Source organism: Ictidomys tridecemlineatus, chromosome 11 (genome assembly GCF_052094955.1).
Source record: "Ictidomys tridecemlineatus isolate mIctTri1 chromosome 11, mIctTri1.hap1, whole genome shotgun sequence".
In the NCBI taxonomy this organism is placed as follows: domain Eukaryota; kingdom Metazoa; phylum Chordata; class Mammalia; order Rodentia; family Sciuridae; genus Ictidomys; species Ictidomys tridecemlineatus.
Window position 1 is genome coordinate 53,183,256 of NC_135487.1, and position 26,470 is coordinate 53,209,725.

The following is a 26,470-nucleotide window of genomic DNA, read 5'->3' on the forward strand; positions in this document are numbered from 1 at the left end:
ACTCCAGTTCCCTTAGCACACCACTGAAGCCTACCCCAGGGCCCACAGGCCCCCATAGGAACTGGCTCCACTCACTCTACATAGCCATACTGATCCCCAATTCTCTGCCTCAGGGCCTTGACACGTGTTCTTTCTCCTGCTTGAACTTCTTACCACAGATTCAGAGGCCTGCCAACTCCCAGCCTCCCTGCCTACAGGCTTGGGGTCTAGCCGCCTCTCTTCAGAAGGGCCCTACTCTGTCCTCCCTTGCCCTGCTTTGCTCTTCTTCACAGCACTTAGCACTTCCTGGCACTCTATTTTCTATGTATTGAGTGATGAGGCCTCCCCTTCACTGGAATGTAAACTCCATGAGAAAAGGTCGTTGTTTGCTCCCTGCTGTGCCCCCAGTGCCTGAGGCAAGCCTGACACAGACTAGGCATTCAATATATTTTTTTTCTATTCCTGAATGAATGCATATTCTTAACTGGCTAGAAATATTTTGTTGAACTTGATTTTCTGTTGTTTGTATTATGAAAATAAATATTTCCTCTTCTCCCAAGTGAATTGTAAAATAATGTGTGATTGTTAAAATACACACACTTCCCCTGTGGTCTGTCATCTGCCCTCTCCAAAACACCCCACTGTGCCCTATGCCACCCCCTGCCTTGAAAATCAATGGTGTGATGGTTGAATGCATAGAAAACTGTGATTGTACCTAAATTTTTGCTAAGCATCTGGCACTTTCTGTGGTTTTTCTCTTACTAAAAACTTCAAGCTTTGTTACCCTTAAAAAAATACTCACAGAACCAAGCCAAGAAGGTCCTGTCTGCCTTATATATGTAATAGTGGAGTTTCTTTCAGTTATTTCTGAATATAGCTGGCTCAGAGTTCAATGCCGAGTGGTCAGGCTACACTACTTTTGTTGCATGATTCCATGCAACAAGAGCACAGAAAGTACTGTTTTAAGAAAACTCCTCAGAGGGGACACAGAAGTGTTTATAAATCCGTTCTGCCAGGATTCTCCAATACATTGGGTTTTCTGGCTACTTGGCCAATATGGGTGCTTTTCAGAGGAGTAGTGTTTTCCTTCATGAATGATCCCCATTAATCATGATGCATTCAGTGGCAGTGTTAGCCTCAAGAGGCAGCCATCCTCCCAGTCTTCTGCCTTCTTTCCTGGGACACAATGAATGTCACTCCACAAGACTACCATCTCTCTCCATGAATTTTGCCTTTCCTGTGCTTGGCTTCTTAGCAAGCCTCAGCATCAGAGAGTTCAGTCAACTGGTTATTGTCTACTGTCTCCTTTCTCCTTTTCTTAAAACATAATCTTTCTGCAGCTATCTTATAAGCAAGACTTTGGAATTCTTGCAGAAAAACAAGATATTCTTAGTCATGAATTTTTGAGAAATAATTCAGACATAGTACAGTTCAAGAATCTGGTCAAGTTCTAACATCAGAGAGAACACAAATAGAAAACACTGATGAGTATCAGTTCTGCCCTTTGACCTCCTCAATTAAAATAAAATGCAATAAATCATATGCAACTTGATGAACTTTTACTTACACATGTAACTATTCCTTTAGAGCTTAAAAGTTTCTATGTGACATGGAATTCTATATAATCGTTTAGGAATTTAAGTTGTTGGGTGGTTTGTACAAAAGAGAAAAATGGTAGATATGGATTATGAAGGAAGCATTTTGTTATCCAAGTCAAAAGCTCTCCCCAAAACACTTTCATTTCTTTCTTTAAATCACAAATCTGGATTCCTATAATGTGTGTGTAATTTAACTCTGGACTGCAGTCTTTGCATCCTTCTCGGCTGTGGAATGGTTTCCTTTCTTCTTCCATTTTCTGAACACCGAACATGGCAGAGCCACCAACACTGAACATCCCCAAATTCCTGTACTCTTCTGCAAAGCATCCCTGCCAGCCCTCCAGCCTGCCCCCTCCTCTAGCCTCCCCAAACACTGTTTTACATTTTTTTTCTCTTCACTCAGCTTGGTTGAGGAAGTATTTTGTTAGCAGTCCTTTGGCTGGTTTCAGCATACAGTTTTTGGCATTAGTCGGGGTTGGAGCATTTCAGAGGCCCAGCACTAACCCAAGAAAATATTTCCCTATTTGACTTTCACTCCTCTATTCTTTTGCCATCTCCAAAAGGGGGGCGGAGCAGACAAAACTCCCATACACCACAGACAGACACACAGCCACGAAAACATTTCTACTCAGCTTAAAGCTAACAGAATCCAAAAATCGAGTCCCTTATTACAGATATCAAAATCTTACAAGTAAATTATACCTGATGAACTTTAATGTTTTGACTTTCTCTTTTACTCCTGATTTGTGTGAAAATGTGAGAATACTACGACTGGCCATCTAGCAGACAGTCCTCAACACTGCCCTGCTAATAGTCCAGGTTTGCTGGAGTGAGCTGAGAACTCAGGAAGGGTGGAGCCCTACCCAAGGAGGCCCAGGGGCAATGTATGGAGGATACTGGGAAAAGGTTTCCTTTCCTCACTGAAGACAGGGGCACAGTGACAGGAGCCTCCTGTGTTCTCCACATTGAAGCTGGGTCATAAGGCACACAACTGTGAAAATCATAGGTGACCACAAGAAAGCAAGTCTAAAATTTAACAACTTAACACAACCAAGAGGGTGGATAGAAAGGGTAAGAAGAGCATAGGTCTTCAATGGCAAATAGCAGAAGTGTTTCCTCTTCCAGAGTTTCTGAAGATGTGGAGAAAACCCTTAGGGTTACAATTCATCTGCTTTGCTTTTCTGTTATTTATAGGCTTCATAAATAGGAGGGGACAAAAGATGGGCTTATGCCTTCTTAATTTGGTCTCCTCTGACTTAGAAGTAGAAAATTTTGCTTAGCAAACATTTGGCTAATGGAGAAAATATGAGTTACTCTTTTTTAATTAAAAAATATTAGTACAGGCTGGAGATGTGGCTCAAGTGGTAGCGCGCTCGCCTGGCATGCATGCGACCCGGGTTCGATCCTCAGCACCACATACAAACAAAGATGCTGTGTCCGCCAAAAACTAAAAAAAATAAATATTAAAAAGAAACAGCCTCAGGCATTTAAAAAATATTAGTACATGATAATTATAATTATTTACCCTTGAAGTTTTTTATATTTATCACAGGCCCACAGTCTTCCTCAATCCAGAGTTGTCACTCTACCCATTCATATCTAACCACTCTTCCACAAATCAAGAAAAAAACAATTTTTTTTCCTGCTAACAACCAACTGTTGGTACATTATCCTATGCTTGGTTCTGTACTTGGCACTGGGGATACAAACAGCCTAGAGGACAGAAAATACTATATCCAAATTAGAGATAAAGAGACTGAAGATCAGAGGATTTAAACATTTTTCCCTCAAACAAAAGTCTACAGCAGAGTTAGAATTCAAAACTAGAACCATCTGAATTCATGAACCTGTGCTTTTAACTACACTGAGCAACTTCAAACACTATCCATCATTTTTTCCACCTAATTCAGAAATAATAAAAACTGTATTGCTTTCTAATAGTCTACAATTCTGACTGCCCCTAACTTCACCATCTGCAGTAAGGTAGCTACCATGTGTCATTTCTGGACATTTGATGTCCCTAGAATGTAGGCCTACTTTTACCCAGAAATCTGACCAACTGTGCCTATGGGGCAGCAGAGCCACCATGACAACCTTCATGCCCACAGCTTCATCTTGCATCTACTGGCTGCTGTATGCACCCAGGGACTTTTCTACCTTGCTCACCAGAGCCTGTACACTCCTGGCATATTGCAAGTCCTCCATGCACTACATGTCTTCTTTTTTTCCTCAATACTGAGAAATGAACCTAGGGGCATTCTACTCCTGAGTTCCATCACCAGCCTTTTAAAATTTTCTTTCTTTCTTTTTTTTTGAGATGGTCTGGCTTAGCTGCCCAGGCTGGCCTCAAACTTGCAATCCTCCTGCCTCAGGCTTCTGAGTATCTGGGATTATAGGTGTGCACCACCATGCCCACTCCTACATACATATCTGCTGACTAAATGTGTGAAGCAAAATTAAGCCAAAGAATAAGATGCTGTCTCAGGAAATCCTGAATGCCAGCTCTTGAAACTCTTAATTTAATGAGTTGATGTCACTTCAAAGACCTTGGCAGAGAGTCCCATTCCAGAAGGTGTTTAGTAACTTGCTGACTAAGCTCTCTGTACACAATGTTTATAGCAAATATGCTCCTAACTGAGAAACCCTGGAAACAACCCAAATGTCTAGTATTTGGATGAAAAGTTAAGCCAATGACCACTTAAGAGTGCAGGGGTTTATTTTATGGCCATCACAAGAGAAGGATGAGAACTGTGAGACCCAGGAAAAGGGCAACACAAACAAGGTTACATGTAGAGACACACCACCAGAGAGGATGACAAATTGATCCCCTCTACGCAAAAAATTGCACACGGAAATCAGCATTAGAATGTGCACATGGGCTAGACTATTACTTGTCATAAGCGTTCAATAAGTGTCCAGAACTTAATAAGACATTGACAACTGGCTCTTCTTTCTACTGTTTTGTTTCTGCAGCTTCTGTATTAGTAATATTGTGAACTTTTAAAAAATGCATGTTCACAATTTAACATGCGACCAAGTTTGAAAAAACACCTTCTTCGTGCACATCATGAACATGAATGCTTCTTGACAAAAGATGTCCATTTATTTGCCAAGCTAAATATATAAATTATTCTCAGAATCTGAAGGTCACAATCAGTGAATGATGAGGGTATGTGGAAAGCCTGGTATATGACTCCCACTTCAGATTCAGATGACCTGGCCTATGTTCCACAGGGCCAGCATTCCATGCTAAAATTGACACACTCAGGAAGCTTTCTGCCTGAAACCTGCATTTCTACATCCCCCTTTGACTAACTCTGATTGTTCCAGTATTTCTGAACTTGGGTGTACCTCTCTCAAGTAACAGTAACAACAATGGGTACCACTTGCTGATATTTACCACATGTCGATCATGTCTGTAAGCACTTCCCTATGAATCCCAATTCAATCTTGTTTTGTAGAATAATTCCAAATATCGAGTATATGGCACACAGCAGGCACTCAATAAATTTATCTTTGCTAGAAGCATTATACTTCAGTTCATGTAAATGTCATGTCCACACTACAAGGGAGATGTTGATGTTATAATTACCAACATCTTATAGATGGGGTACAGAGAGGTAAGGGCAATTGCTTACCGTAAGCTAACCTTTTATGAAGGTGGAGAGAAATGAGTTAGTTAGCTTCCTGAATTAGTTAGCACACTGAATTTCAAATCCTAGCTCATGCTCACCTGGAATATTATACCTTTCTAAGTTAAAAACCAGTGGATAAAATACAAAAAGTCAGGCTTACTAGAGTATGTTCTAAAAGTATTTTTCTACTCAGACCTACCCCATCCTGCCATGAAGACCCAAGACTCTGAAAGGTGCTAGGAGCCACTGCAAAGTATTACATTCATATGGAAATTGGGCTCCTACTGTTCATTTAGGCCCATTTGGGGACTCAAGTTACAAGACTCCTGGAGAGTTCCCATTGGTTGGGGAAGGATGGTAGGAGGGTGTTCCGGGGGAAGTGGAGCCCCCCGTGTCCGGTAGGGACACACGTGTGTGGGTGTGTGTGGACCGGCTTGTTAGGGGGACGCACACGGCCTCTCACAAAATAAAACTTTGTTTCAGTTCCATCTGGCTTGTGTTTTTGTGCTCAGCCGGATTGCAGCATCGCAAGCCGGCGTGCACTGACAGCGACCCGCGAAAGCGCCCAGCAGGAAGGCAGCAGGTGAAAACAGCAGCGGGCAGAAGCGGAGCCAAGGCTCACGCGGCCCCCGCCGTCCAGCCTGCAGCATTTTGGTGGCCCGTACGGGGAACGCCCAAAATTTATAGGTGAGTGATATCGCTCGCCCCTAAGGAAAGGCGACAGAATGGGTATTTTTGTTTTGATTTATTCTGCTTTTATTTCAGGCTCTCTAGCCTTACAATTTTTTCAGGCGAATTGGGAAAAATGGTTGGCTCAAGGTTTTAAGTTATTCGGCCCTGAGAAAGAAAAAATTGATATAATCATTTTTCTCCTCTCCGTTTCTGTTTCATTCTGTTTTGGCTTTCTTCTATCCTACCTTATTGGGTTACGTTACCTTTATAGTAGATTAGAATCTAGTAAAAAACAAACCGAAAGACTGTTAAGTAAATTGTTAGAGGTCCAGGCTATGGCAGAAAACTTATTAGGTCAAGCAAAACAAAAGGTCCCTCAAGCTAGTCAGACAGAAGAAAAATTGAAGAAGGCAAGCTTAGGGAAAAAACGACCCTCAGATAGGGAGGCTAGTACTAACTCCGTTCCATCACCAGAGGGCGTAATTCAACCAACAGCTTCACCTGTAGCTGAGCAGCCCTCAGTTTCCATAGGTGATGAACAGAATCCTGAGGCAGGACCCCAAAAGTTAGCATGCCCTGTAGTTGAGCGGGGAGAAGAAAGGGAACGAGTTTACCGTGCCTTAGATTTCAAAATAGTAAAGCAATTAAAGGAAGCTGTACAAACCTACGGACCTGCCGCTCCCTTTACTGTCAGAATGGTCGAATCTATTACCAGCTGGGACTTAACACCAGAAGATTGGGCTAGCGTGTGTCACTCTGTGCTAAATGGAGGACAATATTTATTATGGAAAATTGCCAATGAGGAATTTTGCAGGGAGACAGCTAGGCGAAATGCAGCAGCAGGTTATCCTGAAAGAGATTCTCAAATGCTATTGGGGAAAGGACCTTATGAGGGTCAGAGGCAACAGATTAGATATGATCCTGGCGTATACGCTCAGATCACTATGAATGCAATTAAGGCATGGAAAACTTTGAAGGGACAAGGGGATTTACAAGGTCAACTATCTAAGATAACACAAGGAGTTAATGAGCCCTACGCTGACTTTGTAGCTAGACTTATTGAAACAGCCTCTAAGACATTTGAAAATACAGAACAGGCAATGCCATTTATAAAACAACTGGCTTATGACCAAGCAAATCGTTGCTGCAAAGAGGTCATTAGACCGTGGAAACATGGAGATTTAAACACATATATTAAATTATGTAGCGACATTGATGAACAAGGACAAGTCATGGCAGCTGAAGTAAAACAGGCTTTAGATACCAAACCAAAAACATGCTATAATTGCAATCAGAAAGGACATTTTAAAAGAAATTGCCCCATAGGAGGAGGGTTTAACAAAGCTAGGTATCAAAGGAGTAGAATCCCGGGTATTTGCCCACGATGCCATAGAGGGAGACATTGGGCTAATGAATGCCGTTCTCAAACCACCATAGAGGGTATTCCGTTATCAAAAAATGGACAAAGACCAAGTGTCTACCCACAATATCGTGGAGAAAGGTATCAGGCCCCGTTGTCAAAAAACGAATTGGAGGGCCCAATGCCCCGGGGCCCAAAGCCACAAATATACGGGGCAATGGAGGAACCCAGCAGCACCATCAAGGTAGTGCCCAGGACGCACTATCCATCAGATCCCTCATCAGACAAACTAGAGGGAGCGCAGGGTTGGACATCTGTGCCTCTGCCAGAGCAGTATTAACTCCAGAGATGGGAGTTCAAATCATTCCCACAGGAATAAAAGGACCTCTTCCCCAAGGAACAGTAGGCTTATTATTAGGACGCAGTTCTTCTACACTAAAAGGACTTATGATAAGTCCTGGGGTAATTGATCCCGATTATGAGGGTGAAATAAAAATTATAGCCAGTTCTCCAAGAGGTATATCCGTAATTTCATCAGGAGATAGAATAGCACAGTTATTAATAATACCCAGCCTACATGATGAATTTTCCAGTTGTAATGTAGAAAGAGGTTCCAAGGGATTAGGCTCCACAGGTGTAGATTGGGCTATGCTTTCTTTAAATTTAGATTCTCGCCCAATGCTAAAATTAAATATTCAAGGACATGATTTTAATGGGCTGCTGGACACAGGTGCTGACCTCAGCATCATATCTCGTCAGGAATGGCCAAAGCACTGGCCATTGCAACAAGCCACTCAAACGCTTCGAGGCCTAGGAGTGGCAACTAACCCCCATAGAAGTGCTATGGTATTAGATTGGAGGGATCCTGAAGGATGTGAAGGAACTATACAGCCTTATGTATTGGACCATCTTCCCATAAATTTATGGGGACGGGATGTCCTAGATCAATTAGGATTGACATTAACAAATAACGTCAATTCTAACGCGCCCACTAGTAGGGCTAAACAAGGCTTTAGAAAAGAAAAAGGATTAAGGAAACAAGATCAAGATATGATAGCACCAATTCAAATAGATCAAGAAATAAATAAACATGGATTGGGTTTTCAAAAAGGGCCACTGAGACAATCAAAATTACATGGAAATCAGAAAGACCAGTGTGGGTTCCTCAGTGGCCCCTGACTAAAGAAAAGATACAAGTAGCCCACGATCTGGTCAAACAACAATTAGCGGAAGGACATTTACAACCTTCCGTATCTCCCCATAATACTCCCATTTTTGTCATTAAAAAGAAATCTGGTAAATGGAGATTATTACAAGATTTAAGAGCCATTAATAATGAGATGGTTATTATGGGACCTGCTCAATCAGGGATTCCCCAATTGTCTGCTTTACCAAAAACCTGGCATGTGTTAACTATAGATATTAAGGATTGTTTCTTTTCAATTCCAATTCATCCCGAGGATAGTCCACATTTTGCATTTACTATCCCTGCACTAAATCATGAAGGTCCTGATCAGAGATATGAGTGGAAAGTTTTACCCCAGGGGATGGCGAACAGCCCGACTATGTGTCAAATTTATGTTAATAAAGCAATCCAGCCACTTAGAAATCAAAATCCTGAACTACAAATATTTCACTATATGGATGATGTGTTATTAGCACATAAAGATAAGAACACATTGCTAGAATGTTATGCCACACTTACAAACTTACTAAAAAATTATAATCTAGACATAGCAATAGATAAAGTACAATTAAATTTTCCAATTAATTATTTAGGAGTTTTATTATCCTCAACCATGGTCCGTCCACCAAAAATTCAAATACGAGTAGATCAACTCAAATCACTTAATGACTTTCAAAAATTATTGGGAGACATAAACTGGATAAGGCCTTACCTAGGCATACCAACAGGAGAATTAGGACCCTTATTTGATATCCTAAAAGGTCCATCAGATCCAAATTCACCCCGCATGTTAACGCCTGAAGCAAGAAAGGCATTAAAAATCATTGAAACATATATGGAAAATATGCATTTGGATAGAATTGATATAAGTTTGCCTTTATTATTTATTGTACTACCAACAAAAAATATTCCTACAGGAGTATTTTGGCAAGAAGGTCCATTATTGTGGATACATTTATCGTATTCCCCTAATACTATTCTTACTAGATATCCTGAGGCTGTAGGACAATTAATACTCAAAGGGATAAAAGCAGCGAAGGGAGTGTTTGGGATTTCTCCCAATAAAATTATTACTCCATATACTATGGATCAAATTGATGAGTTAGCTAATGAGTTAAATACTTGGGCAATAATCATGTGTAAATCTAGTGTCTCATTTGATAATCACTTGCCATCTAATCCCTTGTTGTCCTTTTGGTCTAAGCATCCTGTAGTTTTTCCTAAAATGACAAAAAAAAACCCTATCATGAATGCTCCAAATATATTCACTGATGGGTCAAACAATGGTACAGCAGCGGTAGTTACCCCTGATCAAACTTTTACATTTTTAGTACCCAAACAATCAGCTCAAAAGGTAGAGCTCAATGCAGTATTACAAGCTTTTATGATGTTCAAAGATTCTGTATTTAATTTATTCTCTGATAGCCAGTATGTAGTTAATGCTATAGCATCCCTTGAAGATGCTGGTAGGATTTCTCCTTCCTCTACTGTTTTCTCTTTGTTTTCTGCTATACAAACTCTAATCTGGGACAGAAAAGATCCATTCTTTATTGGACATATCAGGGCACATACAGGGTTGCCTGGAGCCCTTAGTTTGGGTAATGAACTAGCAGATAAATCTACACATGACATACATATTTTCTCCACAATAGAAGAAGCTATAAATTTTCATAAAAGGTTCCATGTCAATGCTAATACCTTACAAAAACGTTTTAAAATAACTAAGGAACAAGCCAGACATATAATAAAACAATGTCAAAATTGTGTGACATTTTTACCACAAGTTAATCTTGGAGTCAATCCTAGAGGACTGATACCTAACCATATTTGGCAGATGGACGTTACACACTTGCCAGAATTTGGAAAATTAAAATATTTACATGTTACAGTTGATACTTCTTCTGGATTTTTAATGGGCTCCCTTCATGCCGGAGAAAAAACTAAAGATGTTATAGCTCATTGCTTACAAAATTTTGCCACTGTGGGTGTTCCTAAACAGTTAAAAACTGATAACGCTCCTGGTTATACGTCTAACTCTTTTAAACAATTTTGCTCATCATTTGGCATTACTCATATAACAGGAATCCCATACAATCCACAGGGTCAAGGCATAGTTGAAAGAGCTCATCAAACTATTAAAATGTACTTATTAAAACAAAAGGAAGGAATTGGAAAAGGGTATATATCCCCCAAAGATAAACTTAAAATAACCCTTTTTACTCTAAACTTTCTAAATTTGGATTCATCAGGACTTAGTGCTGCGGAAAGACATATGTATCCGAAAAATGTACATAAGCCTAAGGTACTTTGGAAAGATATTCTAACAGGACAATGGAAAGGTCCGGACCCAGTAATAGTCTGGAGTCGGGGCTCCGTCTGTGTTTTTCCACAGGAGGAACAGCAACCAATTTGGATTCCAGAGAGATTAACTAAAACAATTTCTACAGAAAAAGAAGATGATTTGACTCAAATCCATAACAGCTGATATCCAGAGCTCCAGCTTGGCTATTCTTACATCTACAACAGTGATTTACCACGGTGCCTTTTTCAATATCTATTTTATTATTACATTTTTCCCACATCATAAGGTTCTATTTTATTTATTTATTTATTTTCTCTTTCTTTTTGAGCTCATACAAACCTAGGTTAATGTTTTTCTGATCAGTTTTATTTTTTGACTGTGTTTTATTTTTTTTTAACTGTAAAGTTTTTAAACATTGCAATGGAGATTTCACCTAGGTATAGCTACAAGGCCTTTATTTACTATTGTCTTATATGTTCTATGTTATGTATGCACTGTTTTGTGTTGTATGTCTGTATGTGTGTATGTCCATATTTCATTTATAAGGAGCGCTCATGTATAAATAGATATAAATGGATCCAAAAAAAAAAAAAATCACGTGACTTATATGGTTTAATTTAAATTAGGTAAACAGCTGTTATAAATTTTGCTTTTAAAGGTGGTTAACAGATCTGTTTGTTTACTTTCACCTTTCCTTTTCATTATATTTAACAATTCTGTTCAAGATAATGTCTCTTTAGCACCATGGCCAGAATTCCCATCTCCATCCCAATGCCGGCGAAGACTAAGATAAAACCAAACTACAACTTCTATGATAGCTATCACAGTAAACTATATAAACTGATACATCAATCAATATAACTCAATAAGTATCCTCAATCAAGGACTTAATTTACTTTGGGAGAAAATGGACATATTGACAGACTCCTCCACTTTGAACTGCTCAATCAAGGACTTAATTTACTTTGGGAGGAAATGGACATATTGATAGACTCCTCCACTTTGAACTGCTTACACAACTTGCCTGGACTATGTATCACCTGTATGCATTGTGCTCTATTTGTTGATACAGTGAATTATGGTAGTGCTGAAATATCTTAGCTGCTGTGTCACCAGTGTTACTGTTCTTCCTAAGGAGCCGTCAATTGGCTTGGTGTCGTGGCATTTCTGTATCTTCCTCCCTTCTACTAGTGATGGTCTAAAACTTGGGGGCCAACAGAGGTGAGGCAAGAACCTCACCCCCCCACTGGCACCAAGGTTAAATTTGGGGGCCAACAGAGGTGAGGCAAGAACCTCACCCCCCCACTGGTGCTTAGGCCTATCCACAAGCATGGCTATGCTAGACCGGTAGTCAGTGACGGGTTGATCTGATTACAGTGGATTCAACCTAAGACAGGAAACTGACGTGTAAAAGTCAGTTCTCCCATGACGGGTAAGAACCACATGTTAAATTGGACAACCTACCAGGCACGGTCCCTAGCCACATTGCCATTGCTTAATTAAACAGAAGGGGGCAGATGCTAGGAGCCACTGCAAAGTATTACATTCATATGGAAATTGGGCTCCTACTGTTCATTTAGGCCCATTTGGGGACTCAAGTTACAAGACTCCTGGAGAGTTCCCATTGGTTGGGGAAGGATGGTAGGAGGGTGTTCCGGGGGAAGTGGAGCCCCCCGTGTCCGGTAGGGACACACGTGTGTGGGTGTGTGTGGACCGGCTTGTTAGGGGGACGCACACGGCCTCTCACAAAATAAAACTTTGTTTCAGTTCCATCTGGCTTGTGTTTTTGTGCTCAGCCGGATTGCAGCATCGCAAGCCGGCGTGCACTGACAGCGACCCGCGAAAGCGCCCAGCAGGAAGGCAGCAGGTGAAAACAGCAGCGGGCAGAAGCGGAGCCAAGGCTCACGCGGCCCCCGCCGTCCAGCCTGCAGCAGAAAGGTAGAGACTCCACCTCTTTACTGCAGAGGAAGGAGGAAGCACTCCCCTAAAATAAATGTCCACTGGAAGGAGGAAGCACTCACCTAAAATGTCCCCATAAGTACAGACAAGTCCTGTCACACCTTACTAACTTCACCTCTTCCAATAAGAACCCCTAGACATCCCCCCCCACAAAACACACACATACACACTAGCCAACTTCCATTTACCTTTCTTTACCTTAAACTCTCATGGAAAGAAAGAGACTTCTAGGGTTGGGGTTGTGGCTCAGTAGAAAAGCACTTGTCCAGAACATGTGAAACACTGGGTTCAACCCCAGCACTGCATACAAATAAATAAAATAAAGGTACTGTGTCAATCTACAACTAAAAAATACAAAAACAAGAAAAAGAAGGGAAAGACTTCCTTGGGTGACAAGTACCGAAGGTTTACGGTAAGGATACAGATGACAATTAGGGCCCTGCCCAGATCAAAAATGCAGCCAAGAACTGAGAAGCCAAGGTGGCACTAGGACTGGAGTCTGCTCTCCAGCCTGCAGCAGGAGCCTGGATCCCACACTGATGATGACCCAGCCTTCCTTTCTCTGCTTTCACTAATGTCTGTCTTAGGTTTCCCTCTTCTCCAAGTTTCTCCTCCCTGGGTTCTTGCCTAGTGACCTCTTTGTGACTGTGAGCACTTGCTCACTCTCTGCACCCTGGCTGTTTTCACCTTCATATAAAGAGGTCATAGTTGAAATCCATATATAGAATCTGACTGAACACATGGTGCCAGGGCTTTAACCTGGGCTGAGCCAATTCAGGGCAGACCAGGCTGCTTGTCAGCTTATGGCTCCCTTGGAGTCGAGGGCTCTTCTTGACCCAATCAGCCTTGGCTAAGGAAGAAAAGTAAGGATAGAAGAAATCATACTAGTTAGGGGCAGGGCCACAGTTCTTCCTGAACAGTGCAAGGTTGCTTCCCGCAGCAGAAAACAAACCTTTTTAGAAGCCTCTTCTAAAAAAGCCAAAACTCAGTTTCTCCTCTACTGTCACTGAACAATCAACCTAGAAGACTACTACAGACAAAAATGTACATGGGTTTCCCTCACACCCCAAGCAAGAATTCCACAGTGGACACCAGGTGGGTATCTTTTAATTCATTTTAATTCTAACACTCTGCCTGGATAGAGTCAGATCCCCCAAGATGAAGGCTCAGTCCCCAAGACTTCAGATGGCACTCAAAAGCCCCAGGTTGTTTACCTGTGCTTCTGACCAAACAGCTAAAAATCAGATTCCCATCCCTACCCCTTGGCTTCTATTGAGTACCTTATAGAAATCAGGGAAATACAACATTTATCGGTTAATTATAAAGGACATAATAAAGGACATTGAGGAACAGTGGATGAAGAGATGGACAGGGCAGGTGTGGGAAGGGCCACAGGCTTCCATACCCTCTCTAGAGGTGTCACCCTTCAGGAACCTCCATGTGTTCAACTACCTGGAAGTTCTCTGAACCCTGTCCTTTGGGGTTTTATGGAGGCTTCATTACATAGGTGTGACTGATTAAAATCATTGGCCAACTTAACCTTTAGCTCCTCTCCTCCCCCAGGAGGTCTGGGAGTGGGCCTGGAAGTTCTGACCCTCTAATCCTGCCTTGGATTTTTTGGTGATCAACCCCCACCATGAAGTCATCTAAGGGCTACCATCCAAAGATCAACTTAAAAGCATATAAAAACGTACATGATCTGGAATATTTCAAGGATTTTAGCCCTTTCTAAAAGCCTGGAAACAAAATGAAAGACCAAAAATAGGGCTACAGGCATAGGGGCACACTTGTTGGTCTCTCTGGAGAACTTCATTTGGGTAAGTACTTAACAATACTATGCATCCCAGGCTCGGTCACAGACAGCAGAGCACTGTGTAATATTCTGCAATTGCTTCTCGCCTATATGTCTGACTTTATACCTTTATATACTAATCTGGTGGTACCACTGATCCCAGAATACACTGATGTTCATGCACCAACTTCATTAGAGGACTTACCTTTCATTAATATATGCCAGTGACTACAGGTGTTTACACAGAGTGCTAACATAACAATTCTCTAACCTTTGGGCTCAGGACTTTTAACATTTCCAAAAGTTGAGAATCCCAAAGGGCTTTTTGTTTATTTGAATTCATCTATTGATATACAAGTAACTGAAATTGAAAAATATTGAATGCATCAAAAATATAATAAACAGTAAATCCATTAGATTTTAACAAAAATATTTTGTGAAAAACGGTATTTCACAAATGAAACAAATTTGTTTCCACTTTTTAAAACAAACTTCCACAAATTTGTTTTAAAAACTGTCCCACATTTAAAAAAAATTTCTTTAATGTCAAGTTTCTTTGCAAATTTCCTTAATAGAAGATAACTGGAATCTTATTTCTGTTTCAAAATTCATCTGTGTGTATGATACTGGAGATTGTACCCAGGAGCATTCTACCACTGAACTACATCCCCAGACATCATCATCATCATCTTATTATTATTATTATATTTTATTTTGACACAGGGTCTCACTAAGTTACCCAGGCTAGCCTCAAACTTGTGATCCTCCTGAGTTGCTGGGATTACAGGTATTGCCACTGTACCCAGCTCTAAGTCCAATTTGTTGTGCTATGTTGTTTTGGTTGTAGTATATAAGGAGAGTCTGGCCTCATACAGATAGATGTACATGGAAAGTCTTTTCAGATAACTGTAGATATTACTCTTTGATACTATACCAATACTTAACAAGCAGTACTTTTTTTTAACCGCACCCACCCTCTGTTTGTGTGTGTGTGTGTGTGTGTGTGTGTTAATGTTAAGTTGTAAGCGTGTGCTAAACATTCTGGATATGTTACTCTTAATTCCCCTAGTCTGTGGCCTGCCTATTAATTTTCCTAAAACTACCTTTTGATAAGCATAAGTTTTCAAGTACAATGAACTAAAATACATAAAATCACAGTTATTGTGAGCAGTATATAAAAAATGCGTACAAAGCAATGAGTACAGTTCTTAGCTCAATAAATATTAGCCACAAAAAAAGCAAGGGGAGAGAGGGAAGGAGAAAGAATGAGGTAGGGGAGAAGGAGGGAGGGAGGAAGATGTGTGTCTGACCTGTTTTCTCCTATTGCTTTTCCATATTAGCCAGATGAGGGACGAAGAGCGGAGAGGGACAGAGGAGGAAAAATGGCAATGGGAGGGAAATGTTTGTGGAATGAGAGTAAAGCTGGGCAGTGTCTCAGAGAAAATCAATCTATGAGCCCTGCTTGTGGTTTCCTAACCAGAGAATAAGAAAGAAGCCTCCTGTCACTCCAGGTTTCAAGCCTAGGTGACCATGAGAATGAGTTATCTGAAGGTGCCCACAGAGCATCCGGATGGAGGTGCCAAGGAGGCTGGTACTGTGGTGCCAGAGAGGTGTTTCCACAAAGATGTGGAAGTCTGCTGCAGAGAAGGGATGGACAAGTGGAAGGGTCCAGGGTGGCAGATCAATACCTGCGTGGGAGACGTGGCACTGTAAATGAGGGCAGATGGAAAAGCAAAGGAAGAAAACAGGTCAGAGACGCAAAAAGGAAGCACCTGTGGCAAGTTTCCAAACCCCAGTTGGCCAAACACGTTTAGGTTCCACCCATTTCTAGCCTGCCACTCCTGTCATTCTGCCAAACCTGGGGTCTGAGGCTTTCCCTCTGCATCAGCCTATGCATGTCCTGTTTTCACTCCTCTCCCCCAGAACTAGTTTCTCAAAAAGTGGCGCATATGGCACTTTTTAAAAAGACCATCTTTATGATATTATGGTAAAACACAACAAAACAACAATCATTAGGAAGAGCAATGTCACGGTGGTATCTCTGAAGCCCTGGGCTGCATCAGGACTATGGGGCCTCTTGCCAGGCTACCTGTGTCTATGGCCCTGCCTGCTGCATTTCCCTACCTGCCACAACACTCCCCTCTACCCCAGAGCTCACTCACCCCCAGGGCTCTCACTGGACTTTGTTCCTTCTGCTACCCACTCTTTGGTCTGTTTCCTGCTACAGAACTAGGAGTCTTTCACTCCCTGTACATCTCTGCACCAAGCAGGTGTTCAGCCCTATTGTGTGGTTGAGTGGTTCAGGAAAGCAGATAGGGAAGGAAAAGCAGTACACAGAAGGTGGGAACAGGCTAGCCAGAGAAGCCAACGAGGAGGGGGCGGTTTAAGAAAATAAGCTTCACCAAGAGAAGATGTAGCGAACTATAGTGTACATTCCCACTGGGAAGGACACTGCCTCCACTAGCAGGCAGGGAAGAGGTTTGTGGGGGAAGTGACTAAAAAAAATTCTTTGTTATTCCAATGGTTCACGAACCTCCAAAGCGCTAGCCTATTCAACAACATTTTATTCCTTAATGTTTACTTATCTCATTAGGGAGAAAATTTTAATTTAAGTTAATTAAATTTGTCTACTCAAATTTATATTAGTTTTCTTTTCTATGTGGCAATAATGAAAAACTGGCTGAGAGGCAGATCTAGGGGAAGGTGATTCAGTGACAGGCGTGAGAGGGCCAGGAGGACTGAATGGAGACAGCAGAGAGGCAGCGGTGCCAGGACTTCTTGGGCAAGCCTCCAGAATCACAAGAAGCTTGTGCTTCCTGTCAGGCTCTGTGTTAAGTGCTTTGCATGCATTATTTTACTTTTATTCTCACAATGACCTTAGGAAGTAATATTTCCTCTACAGATGCTTAGAGAATATAGGTAACTTCTCCAAGGACCCACAGTGGTAAAGGATGCAAGATGAGGACTTAGCCAAGTCTGACACATGGGCCAGGTGCACTGACCATAACTATGAGCGGACCTGGCAGGCCTGGACACATCTACTGAATTAGGGGAAGAGGTGTCTGCTACACAGTGAGTATATCAGGTAAACATTTGAATGAAAGAGCAGAGGAGCAAGAGGAAGCAACTGATGGGTAAGGCAACAGGACAGCATGTAGTCCAGGAGGCAGGTCTGGCCTTGGCAAGCAACAGAGAAAGAAGAGATTGGGAAGCTGGTTAAGAGTTGTAAGCAGGTGAAGTGGGCAGAGCCTCAGTAGACAGGGGCACGGAAGAAACCTCATGGGGACTCAATCAACACAAGAGCATTGCTTTCCCCAACAGCCTTCTTGAATTAAAAACCTATGAATTAACATTGTGCCTCCCCATCTCCCACTGCTCTCAAAAAACAAAGGAACCAGACACAGTGCTTTAGTGAAATAATTCTTTCCATCCCTTGCCTGAGGCAATTCCAAAAAATTCCTCCTGCTTATGACTTCATACCTGTCAGCATGTCACAACACAATACCTTCCTCACGTGTTTGTGGTGATGCTGTTGTAAACAAACTTACTGAGCTGCCAGGCATATAAAAGTACGGCACACACACTTGTATGTACAAATGACTATGGCACTAGTTTATGTATTTACTATAGTATTTTTTATTATTATTTTACACTAGTTTTTTTTTCCACTGTTACAGTCCCAGATAGGCCTTAGGGAAGTATTTCAGAAGGCCTTGTTATCACAGGAGAGGACAGTTTGTGTCTATTACCACTCCTGCCTGTTATTGTCACATCTCCCAGTGGGATAAGATGGGGAGGAGGTGGAAGACAGAGATACTGATGGTCCTGACCCCATATAGTCCTAGTGTGTTTGTGTCATAGTTTATATTTTTGTATAGCTGTGTATGTTTGAGTTTTAAGCTAAATGTTATAAATCAAAAGGCTAAAACTAAGTTTTAAAAAGTTATAGAAAGCTAAAGTTAATTTATTATTGAATAAAGAAAAGTATTTTTATATAAATTCAGAGTAGCCAGAGCACACTGATTAAAAGTCTACATAGTGTCCAGTGATGTCCTCAGTATTCACACTCACTCAACCAACTCATCCAGAGCAACTCTCATCCTATAAGCTCCACTGTATCTGCTCCATGAATGTGTACAGTTTTTTACCTTTGATGCCACATTTTTATTGTACCCTTTCTACATTTAGATTTACCTAAGTACACCAACAGCACTGGGTTACAACTGCCTACAGGATTCAGTTTGTTAATATGCTGTGCCAGTCTGTAGCCTATGAGCAACAGAGTGTACCATATATCCAAGGTATGTAGTAGGGTGTACTATTTTGGGCTTTGTTAAGCATACTCTATGGTGTTCACACTACAAAACTGCTTAATGAAGTATTTCTCAGAATGTATTCCTGTCATATGCATGACTGTACACTAGTAATCACCTTAAATGTCAAGGATCTAAAAATATACTAATTGTAATTAAATTAGAAATGGATGATATACCAACTAAAAGAGTTTGTCAGAGTGGATTAAAAAAAAAATAGTCAATCAAGCTTTGTTTATAATAAACTCTCCTTAAATGTAAAGACATATATAGATTAAAAGTAAAGAGATGGAGAAAGATATATCATGCTAAAAATAACCAAAAGAAAGTGGGAATAACTAATATTAATTTCATACAGAAGAACATCAAGACAAAGAAAATTATCAGGCATAAAAGAGGGGCATTACATATTAATAAAGGGGTCAATTCTCTAAGAAAACTAGCAACCCGCAGGCTGGGGTTGTGGCTCAGTGGTAGAGCTCTTGCCTAGCATGTGCAAGGTGCTGGGTTCGATCCTCAGCACCACATAAAAATAAACAAATAAAATAAAGGTATTGTGTCCAACTACAACTAAAAAAAATATTAAAAATGTAGCAACCCTTGATGTTACCCACCTAACAACAGAGCATCAAAATACATGAGGCAAAATAGAACTGAAAGAAGAAATAGATGAATCTATATTATATTTGGAGACTTTCACACCACTCTATCAGCCATGGAGAGACACAGCAGGCAGGAAGTCAATAAATACACAGTTGAACTCAACAGTACCATCAATTTACTGGATATAATAACATCTACAGACTACTTCATCTGACAGCAGGTTACACATTTTTTCAAGCTCATATGGAACATAATGTCCACATACCAGGACATTAAAAACGCCTTAATATGCCTGATATAGCATATGCCTATAATCTCAGTGACTTGGAAGACTGAAGCAGGAAAATTGCAAGTGTGAGGCTAATCTCAGCAATTTAGCAAGACCCTGTCTTAAAAGGAAAAAAAGAAAAAGGGGTGTATGTACAGCTTAGAGGCAGAGCACTCCTGAGTTTAATCCCCAGTACTAACCAACCAACAACACCTTAATACCTAAGAAATAGAAATCATATACAAGACCTGATCTCAGAACACAATGCAATTAAATTAGAAATTATTAAAGAAAGACAGCTAGAAAATTTGGAGAGTAAATAACACTATAGACAAGGGTCGAAGAAATCTCAAGAGAAATTTATAATTTGAACTAAATGAAAATGAAAATCCAACTTATCAAAATTTGTGGGATGCAGCAAAAATAGTGCTTTTTAGTGGGAAACTTAAGCACTAAATGCATCTTAGAAAATAAGAAACCTCTAAAATCAACAATTTAAGTTTCTGCCCTTAGAAAGTATAAAAAGAGCAAATTAAATTCAAATTAAGCAGAAAAAAATTAGAGCAGAAATAAGAGAAATTGAAAACAGGAAATCAATAATGAAAAATCAATTAAACTAAAAGTTGTTTAAAATGAAGCCTCTGGCAGGAATAACTATGGAAAAAAGAACAAATTATTATTAGAAATGAAAGGACTAGGCATGGCGGCACATGCCTGTAATCCCAGCAGCTTGGGAGGCTGAGGAAGGAGGATCACAAGTTCAAAGCCAGCCTCAGCAATTTATCAAGGCCTTAAACAACTGAGACCCTGTCTCAAAATTAAAAATTAAGGGAAAGGGCTGGGGATGTGAACCAGTGGTAAAGTGTCACTGGGTTCAGTTCTCCGTATAAAAAAATAAAGAAAAGTAACAAAGGAGAATTTTCTACAGATCTCATGGACTTTAAAAGAATACTAAAGGAATCTTATGCACAATTCCTAGTTCATAAACTTGATAACCTACAAGAGATGGATCAATTCCTTAAAAAAGACAATCCACTAAAATTCACAGAATAAAACAATGTAAGTAGGACTGTTTCTATTAACAAAAGTGAATCAATAATTTAAAACTGTCCTTAAAAGAAAATATCAGGCTCACACGGTTTCACTGGTGAAGTCTTCCAAACATTTAAGGGTTAAATTATACAAATTCTCTAGAATCTGAGAAGACAGTAGCAGAGAGAATACTTCTTAACTTTTAAAACCAGATAAATAACATGACTAGATTCAGACTAATAACTCTCATGAACAGAAAGATGTAAGAATCCTCAACAAAATAATAGCAAGTTGAATCCAACTTTGTGTAAAAAGAATGATACAAATAGGATAGAGTAAGCAAAGTGGGTCAAAATTTCAAAATCAACTAATGAAATCCATCATATTAAAAGGCTAAAAGAGAATAATCACATGATCGTATCAACAGAAAGGCACTTGGAAAAATTCAATACTCAGTCATGATAAAAGTTTCCCTCAGTAAACTAGAGGGAAACTTCCTCAACTTGATTTTAAAAAAAATCTATAAAACTTTCACAACTAAAATCCTTTTTAATGATAAGTAACTTATAGCTTTCCTGTTAAGACCAACACGTTACACTGGAAGTCCTAACTAATACAATAAGAAAAGGCATTTAAAGATATGCAGACACAGTAGGAAAAAACAAAACATGTTCATTGATGATAGAATAAGCTATACAGAAATCTGAAGGAAAAAAAAAAAAACTGACCAAGGGGGAGGAAAAAACCTTCTGGAACTAACAATCTAAGTCAACTGTTTTCTTATATACCAGCATTGGACAAGTGGAATTTGAAATTAAAATGTTATCATCTACATTAACAACCCCTCAAAACGAAATACTCAGGTATAAACTTAATAATATGTACAAGAACTATGAGAAAATCAACAAAATTCTGATGAAATATACTTAATAATGAAACAAATGGAGAGATACTCCATGCTCACAGACAGGAAAACCATGTTGTCAACATGGCAATGCAACTGCATTCAAATGCAACAGCAATCAAAATCCCAGCAAATTTCAAAGATATCAACAAACTGATTCTACAGTTTTATATGGTGAAGCAAAAAACCCAAAAAGGCCAAATCACTATTGAAGAACAAAAAATCTGGAGGACAGACACTACCTGACTTGACTCAGTATAAAGCCACAGTAATCAAAACAGGGTGGTACCGGCAAAAGAACAAAGAGATCAATGGGATGGTACAGAATCAGAAATAGACCCACATAAATAGAGTTGACTGATCTTTGACAAAGGAGCAAAGGCAGTAAAATAGTGTAAAGAAAGCCTTTTCAACAAAAAGTGCCAGAACTGAACATCCACATGTAAAAAGAGAAACAAAGAAGAGCATCTAGACATAGACTTTACAGTCTTCACAAAAATTAGCTAAAATTGATCACAGGCCTAAATGTAAAATGCAAAGCTATAAAACTCCTAGAGGGTGGTAAAGGAGAACAGATGAACTTGGGCGTGGCAAAATTTTTAGATACAATCAAGGGCATAATCATGAAAGAGAAAATTGATAAGCTAAACTTCATTAAAATGAAAAACTCCTGCTCTGCCAAAGACAATGTCTAGAGAATGAGAAGATAAGCCAAAGACTGAGACGACATAATTGCAAGAGAAATTTCTGATAAAGAATTGTTATAAAAAAAATAAAGAATTCTTAAAGCTAAATAATATGAAAACAAACTTATTTTAAAATGGGCAAAAGACCTAAGGAGACAGCTCACTAAGGAACATAAAGATGGCCAAAAAAGCATATGAGAAAATGTTCGATATTATATGACATCAGGGAATAATAAATTTTAAAAAGGAGATACCATTACACACCTATCAGAATGGCTCAAATCCAAACAATGACAAACAAAATGGTGGTGAGGATGTCGTACAATAGGAACTCTCATTGCTGGCAGAAATGCAAAATGGTATAGTCCATACTCTAAAAGATAGATCATTAGTTTCTTATAAAATTAAATACAGTCTTACCATAATTCAGCAATGATGCTCTTTGGTATTTATTCAAACAAACTAAAAACTTATGTCTACACAAACACTTGCACATGTCAAGATTTATCATTTACTATAGGAGCTTTATTCAATAATTACCCTAAAACAACCAAGATGTTCTTTATTAGGTGAAAATACATATTATACTAGTAGAAGAAGCCACTCTGAAAAGGCTGCATGATATGATTAAAACCATTAGACTTTCTAGAAAAGGCAAAACTACTGAGACAGTAAAAATATCAGAGGTTGAAGGGTGAGAGGGAAGGATGAACAGAGCACAGAGAATTTTTAGTCAAGGGAAACTATTATTATACAGGATACTAAAATGCTGAAGAGGAGAATATATGTTCATTAATTTGTTAAAATGTACAATACTGAGAGTGAACTCAAATGTAAACTATGGACTTGGGGTGAGAAGGATGTATCAGTGTTAAGTTCATCAATTGTAACAAATGTACCACTCTGGTACAGGTGGTTGAGGCATGCAGAAACAGCAGATATATGAACTCTTTGTACTCTTTGCTGAATTTTGCTGGAAACCTAAAAGTACACCAAAATATAAAGTTTAGTAATTAAAGCTAAAAAGAAAAAAGAAAAGAAAAGGTATTGGTCTGTGGGACATCCACGCTGCGGGCAATGCCTGCTTTACACCCAGATGTAATTAATCTGACCCAATGCCTCACCTTGGAATACAGACTGGGAACCATTTGTCTACAACAGAGACAAGTGAGGTTCAAATTCCTGTTCTGTCATGACCAGCAGTGTGATGACAGGTAAGCTATTAAAACTCTGAATGGCTGTTACCTCCTTTTTTCCCATCTGACATAACAAGTATTTAATATTATCTCTGTTCACTAGAATCAATTGTTCAGTTTGTAATCAGTGGCCCCTGGACCAGCAACCTGAGCATCATCTGGGAGCAGGCTGGAATTTTTCAACCTGCAACTTAGACATACTACAACCACCCCAGGGGAGGATACAGAGATTTATGCTTTTGCAGCCCACCAAGAGCTCTGACACACCTAGAACATTCTCAAGAACCACACTCTAGAGCAGCGGTTTTCAACTTTTTGTTTGTTTATTTTTAAGCAGCGGAATTGTCCCTGCAACAGGGATCTTCTTCAGAAGATTGAAGTGTAAAACATGTTAATTAGATTGTACTGGGTAGGAAGAGCTTGACGTGTGCCCTCAGGATCTGACTGTTTCCTGCTGTCACCTTAGGGACAGAGAACAGTTTCTGTGACATTGTTGCAGATGCTACAATTCTTGGTGGCACCATTGAAAGAATTAAAAGACTTAACAGTAAACCATAATTAAAAGGCAAACTCAATAAAACAAAACATACAAGAAAACACAACTTTCTGGAGCTCCCAAGGGGCATCCAGTTAAGCCACTTCACAATGGGTCACATTCCAAGGTCATTCTCCAGCATGGCATCACTGGCCCATGAAAAATATCTTATGCACTTGGGGCAAATTTATCAAAAGCACCAATGTAGCTATCTTCCTGGGCCTGGCCCCAGATTGCTGTTATACTGCCTGCAACCCAGAGCAAGTGGTGACCCACCCTACATCAGGTCAGAAGACCTACTTTCTGGTGTGGTGGGCACAGGTGACTCTCTTGGTTTGGCAATAATAAAATTACCTTTTATGTCTTGTCACAATTTGGTAGTATATTCCTGAAAGGAGTTGAGGTTCATTTGTGAGCTGTGACATGCCAGCTGAAAGCCATGGTCTAGGAATAAAGTTTGAAAATGATGGACATAGAGGTTCTAACCAAGGAGATAACTGTGAGAGGGTTTTGATTACTAAAGATCACACATTACAGATACTCAAAGAGGGATGCACAGAGAATATAAAGAGAGCAAAAGGAAAAACATGAGAATGGAGTTACACTGTTCCCAGAGAGCAGGTCCACTTGGTTTTTGAGATGAGCCAGCTGGCTGTGGAGTGATGGGAGTACCTAAAGATTATTCTGAAAACCAGCACTCATGCTCAAATCAGTCACCCTCCATCAGCATCCTGTCTCCAGCTCATACTTCATGTGGACGAGTTGTGAATGTCCCGCCCTGACCATGAGCATCACCTTGGCACAGCAAGTCCATCTAAGTGCAACATCTCAGAGAAAGGAAAACCCATCCCCAATTAGTACCACAGTCAAAAGCATTTCAAGATACTGAAGACTATATTTTTTTAAAAAAGCAAGCTTGCAAAAGGAGTTCCTCTCATGATTTCCTAGTTTGTCCCCTCCCAACATCTCAGAGGGGCAGAACAGGTTTTAACTTCAGCTGACATGAGGCAACTGAGGCAGGACAGGCTATGTACCATGCCAAAGGTCACCTTGAAGATCAGTGGAAAGCCAGGTCTAGTCACAAAGCAGCAGATAAGGCCTCAGAGAAATATCTACTCCACCTCTGGTTTTGCAGAGGAACCACCTTTCACCTAGAGGGGAGGGAAGGTGTGGTGGGCACAGGTGACTCTCCTGGTTTGGCAGGAGCCACTGGAAATGAAAATCTCTCACCTGGTGGCAATGAGGTAAGTAGGATGTAAGAACAGGCCTTGCTCTCCTCAATGTCCAATATGGTAGTCACTAGCCTAATGTGGCTACATAAATGTGAATTTTAGTTAATTAAAATGAAATAAAGCAAAACATTCAACTTCTCAGTTACACTATTCATATCTCACTGCTCAAGAGCCATATGTGGCTGGCTCCTAAACTGGGCAGGATGAACACTTCCATCCCTGCAGAGAGTTCTTTTGCACAGAGCTGCTAAAGCCTGCAACTTTTATGACAAGGATGTGGTTACTGGAACAGGCAACCAGACTTGGAATCCAGAGACCTGGATACCCCATGCAGCAGCTCTGTGAACTGAGGAGAATCTCTGGACCTCTGATTCCTCAACTGTAAGAAGGAAGTTGTTGGCTGCATAATCACAATGGCCCTTTCAGCTGAACATCCCAGAATTCTAACCCTGATCTTCACAAAGCAGACTCTAGAGTCTACCTGCCCCTTCTTTAGGACTTCAGGTTGGGCCCTTGATCAAATTGCATCAAAAGAACCAAGCCCCTGGACTTCACTCTTTCCTGTAGAAATACTGTTACTGGATCCAAATTAAACACTGTGCTTCTAATTACCTGAAGGGTTAAGATAAAAAATAATCCCTAAATGCTCACTACAAAGACTACAGATCCTAAAGAAGCAGTTCCCAGTGTTCCTCCCATCAGAACCTACATGATAAAATTTGTTGCATTTTAGGGCCAGAAAAACAGGTGTCTTTTACCAGAAATGGTTGTTTCCTTTGGACACAGAGTGAAAACAACATGGCTTATTATGACTTGGGGCATCAATTAATGCCTAAGCATGTGGTGGACCCTTTTCCCGCAATGATGGAACACTCACACCTCCAGGGTGCCTAGCTTTATCTCCACCCTACAGAAAACATATCTTCCTCAGAGGCCACATTAACACATCTTGGAAGTAGAGTTAAAATAAGAACATATTTTAAAAAATGAACAGTTCAGTGACCTTCCCACTGTACTGAACTGGAGAAACATAAACGTGGAGTACAGTGCAAACAAAAACCACAAACCTAGAATTACTGAACTGAAAAGAATTATTTACCCTGGAAGAATTCACCAAAGGCTGGATTGTGACAACTTCAGCATCCTCCCCCACCCCCATTATCTCTAACTTCTCCAATTAAATAATTAAGCTTCAATTAATTAAAATAACAATAGCAA

The 26,470-nt window shown here is 40.1% G+C and overlaps 1 protein-coding gene and 1 long non-coding RNA gene across 3 annotated transcripts in view; one reads left to right on the forward strand and one right to left on the reverse strand.

Moving 5' to 3' along the window:
* The window catches only part of Gng12 (G protein subunit gamma 12), a 130,524-nt gene that overhangs the window by 85,457 nt on the left and 18,597 nt on the right, over window positions 1-26,470 (reverse strand). The window lies entirely within an intron of this gene.
* On the forward strand, window positions 5,450-12,504 carry LOC144368084 (uncharacterized). The gene is made up of 2 exons (XR_013427856.1): window positions 5,450-5,899; window positions 10,823-12,504. It is a non-coding gene; the product is annotated as an uncharacterized LOC144368084 (long non-coding RNA).